The sequence below is a fragment of the Carya illinoinensis genome, chromosome 15, assembly GCF_018687715.1.
Source record: "Carya illinoinensis cultivar Pawnee chromosome 15, C.illinoinensisPawnee_v1, whole genome shotgun sequence".
Taxonomy (NCBI): Eukaryota; Viridiplantae; Streptophyta; class Magnoliopsida; order Fagales; family Juglandaceae; genus Carya; species Carya illinoinensis.
In genome coordinates, this window is record NC_056766.1 from 34,520,835 (window position 1) to 34,524,600 (window position 3,766).

Genomic DNA, 3,766 nt, shown 5'->3' on the forward strand with positions numbered 1-3,766 from the left:
TTTTTTTTAGACGAACCATTTTCGTCTCAAAAATCCGTTCAAATGGATAAGGTTCTATTCAAACAATAAGATAATTTGATTCAAACGACCGAACAATTTGACCATGTTTGAACAGACAGCCCATTTGAACGGACAGCCTGTTCGAACAGATTATATTTGTCCAAACACCTAAATTTTCATATTGCTTTTGTTCAAAAATAAATTTTATTGTTCAAATAGACATCATATGCTCGAAAATTTTGTTCATTCGAATGGGATTTGTCATATTACTGTTGTTCGAACAAATATTTTGTTGTTCAAACAACCATTATATGTACGAAATTTATGTCCATTCTAACGAACTGTATTTCTCAATTATTGTTCAAATGGATTATTTTTTGTTCAAATAAATTTATAAATTGTAATTTATCGTTCGAACTATGTATTGCCCGTTCGAACGAAATATCCAGTTCGAACGACGCTCACCATACAAAACTAAATTATTAAAATTCCCATAATAATATTAAAAATACTCAATAAAGAGAATTTAAACATTACAATTGTTCAAATGTCAGTATTTTGGAACATAATGATAAAAAGACAATTAAAAAAAAAGTTTTAAGATTGTGGTGGTGGCATAGAGTTTTAGGACATCATTGACCCACTGTTCAAACAATTTTTGGTTAACACATTTATCATATACTATTAAAAAAAGGTAGTAACGAAATTACCTAATAAGCAGGATCTTCAAATATATCACAAAAATTCTCTTATTCGTTTGGTGGAATTGCTTAAAATGAATTTTGGCGCACCTCTGTTGTAGTATTGAATTTCTGATAGTGTGCATGACATCGATTTTTGTATCTCCGGAATACATTTGACATCAATTCCTCAACCATTAGTCGATCCTCTTGCTGGCCAAAATTAAGTTCAAACTCGTCATTTCAAAAATTATAAATAATTATTATAAATACAAAGTAACTTTAAATTAACATATTATACTTAATTTTTTTGGGATGTAGCTTATTACTAGGTAATAATTTTATATGTGGCCTTTCATATCTTGGAGAATTTTAACCCAGGAGGATGTAGCCATCGGTGCATACGTGCTAGTAAGGGTACCAAAATAAGAAGCAAGCCAAGTTTCCGAATCCCAGGAGCTACTCATGTGATCATTGGGAATATCAACTTTAATTTTACCCACTTTACTTACTTTCTCTATGCAGACACCCCTCGTAATGTCTCGCTTCAATTGCTTCGCTTCATAAAAATTACGAGATACTATGTTATCCCGCAAGAGAGTTTCTTTAAATAATTATAGCAACATGTCGATGGCCTTTACAGAAATACGACAAATAGACTTAATATGTAGTAGCCTCACCGTGAAAGACAACTTGTTATGACGGGTGCACTCCTTGTACAGTTTTAGTTGTGCATCCTCCCACAGTCTTCTAAAGTTTCCGTTTCTCTCAAATGATTATGTAGATGTTCCTTCTCCGTCCCTCGTCCCAAATATTTCTACACCTAGATCGCCTAACATCTCAGTCACATCCTCTCCATTATTATGATCATTGTCATCAGAAGCATCCACATTTATGTTGTGCATGTCCATGTCGTTACTTTCCTCCATTTGATTGGACTGGCTACTAAATTTAACTCCTTTAAGAAATTGTTCGCCATGTAAGACTCAAGGTAAGTATTTAGGATCGATTCCATTTACAAATAAATGCTCATTCGCTACCACCAAATTATAAGAACTAAGATTTTTGCATTCCTTGCATGGACATCTTATAAATCCTCGACTGTCAACACTCATGCGAGCAAACTCTGTAAAAAACTTCACCCCTTGTACATACTCTTTATAGTCTCGCCCAAGTATATGTTCCAACAACATTAAACTTTTATCCATAGTATTTCCATTACTCTTCCGCTACCTAAACCTAATTCATAGGATAAACACTATCAAGAGTCTATTCATATCCTCATACCATCTATTTTATAAGGTAGTTGGTCCTATCTCATTTGAGAGATTATTATCTATATCGTATATATACTTAGTCCAAAACTCTAATGTTAATAAAACTTCTGATAGAATTTCCCTACGATTCTTCAAGTATGCTAGTCATGATAAGTCACCGACCCTATTCATGGGCAGAGAAACTTATGGACCATTTACCCGAAAAATGTAAGGAAATACTAAACCAAAATTTTAATTGACTAACACAAGAGTTTAAACTAAATATATCTGCCAAATAGATGATAGAATCCCAAACTGTCCACTTTGAACAATTCAAGAGTTTTTTCCAAATATTTTTTAAAAGAATATTTGGTTATAACTCTCAAACAGGTCTAAAGTTCGGTTACATATAAAAACAACTTTGAAATCTAACTCTTAACTAGTAAACCAAGCCACTAGTATTATAGTCACACATATACTTCAATAATAATTTATGCTATACTATGTTATGAAATTTTGAGAATTTAATTTGGGTGTTTAAACAAAAGGTAATTGATTTGTTGGGTATTTTACTAGTATGTTAAAAGCTTGGCAAATTACATCTATCCTTCTAAGTTTATTTATTTGAATATTTTATCAAGTTTTGATTATTTTATATGGGTGTTTAAATTAGAGGTAATTGATTTGTTGGGTTTGGTGACTCACTAAAAAATGAGTAGTACAAAGGTTATCCCAAGTGCAGGAGGATATCGTGTAATAATTAAGAATAAAATTCATAGATCGTTTCATCGAGAAAAGTTGTTTAAATCTAAACTCGTACAAAATGGTGAAAAGTTTCACAAATAAAAGTGGTGGTATGTACAATGAATGGAAAAGTGCAATGGAAATAAAAAGGGCATTAGTGATAGAGTAGTTCGTATTTTTGGATTTTTTTTTAGCGTTGAAATGGAACGTAAAAGACTCACAAATTGAAATTAACAATTAAAGATTCAACTACCATAAAAATTTTTAATTCATCTGAAAATTAAATAATAAATTGAAATTAATATAAAATGTAATCGTAATGCATATTTAATGGAAGTTTAAAGAAACAAGGAAAATAACTAAAATAAAATAAAATAAATAGCAAATAAAATATCCAAACTTTTAATCCAAAAACATCAAGAATACACCATAAACTTCAAATTGAAATTAAATAAAAAGTAGAAAATGAAAAAATCAAGAAAAATAAACGGAGATTGAGATTGAATAATGTTGTGCCGTCTGAAAGTAGTGTTGTGTAGGTCAAAGTCTCCATGTGCAATTCATTCCGTGTAGCTCTAATGAATTAATCCAAGATATCATATTAGGTGCCAAGCGTGGAAGACCCAAAGGTTAAAGTCTCCTTTCGCATATCATGGTTAAAGTGCCCTTTTAATTTATTAGCCTATATAAAAAAAATTAAAAATAAAAATTTGAAAAAAAAATAGAATATCAAAAATATGTTATGCATGTAAAGGAATATTGTCCAATTAAATCACAAGTTATAATATTAAGAAAAAACCATGCTATTTATCAATTTAAATCATAACTCGGATTTATGTATTTTAATCATTTTTCCATTTAAAACCGATAATAATGTAATGAAAGAATTAAAATATATTGATTCTAAATATATAAAATATGCAATATTTCAACTTAATCATTAGGTAAATTTTAAATTTGACATTTTTTGAAAATACTCAAAACTTCCTCATCTACGAAAAAAAAAAGGAGAGGTTATTTATTTGTTGGGTGTTTAAACACTACCGCTAACAATATTATCATCACAATATTAAGCATCCCGAATTA